This window comes from Dasypus novemcinctus, chromosome 2, assembly GCF_030445035.2.
Source record: "Dasypus novemcinctus isolate mDasNov1 chromosome 2, mDasNov1.1.hap2, whole genome shotgun sequence".
NCBI classification, from domain to species: Eukaryota; Metazoa; Chordata; class Mammalia; order Cingulata; family Dasypodidae; genus Dasypus; species Dasypus novemcinctus.
In genome coordinates, this window is record NC_080674.1 from 109,374,134 (window position 1) to 109,374,819 (window position 686).

A 686-nucleotide genomic window follows, 5' to 3' on the forward strand; every position below is an offset into this window, starting at 1 on the left:
CACAATTGGTATTAAATTTATGCCACTGATTTTAGTTACAAGGTATCAAGGTAATAGTGAATATTATTTAGGAACTTTTATTCTCTTCAGGAGATGCAGAAATGCTGGCTGTACACAAGACTGTTGAATCATGTTCATGTGAAAACATGATTTTTATTATTTTTATTTAGAGATCAGGTATGGTTTAAGATGCGTATTTTTGCCAGGTTGCCAGGGGGTGGATTGTGATGGTTAAGTCTGTGTCAACTTGGCTAAGTTGTGATGCCCAGTTGTTCAGTCAAGCAAGGATGGGTCTGGTTCTTACTGTGAGAAAATACTGTGGATTTAAATCATTAGTAAGGGGAAGCATTTATGGCTGATTACATCTATAATAAACAAAGGAAAATGTCTTCAGCCAGGAATGAGGTCTCATCCAATCTGTTGAAGGCATTAAAGAGAGAATGGATAATGGCTAATTTCTGCAGTCAGAAATAAGACTTTTTCTTCTACTTCAGCCAGTCATCTTCACATAGGAATTTCATCAGAACTCTCATCATGGTTCCCAACTTCTGGCTTTCCATGTGGAATTTAGAATTTCACATCACCCTGGTCATGTGATTCAATTCCAATAATGAATCTCATAATATTTACTTATATCTATATATCTAAGTATCTATATTTGTATCTCTGTTTAATCATCTGTTCTC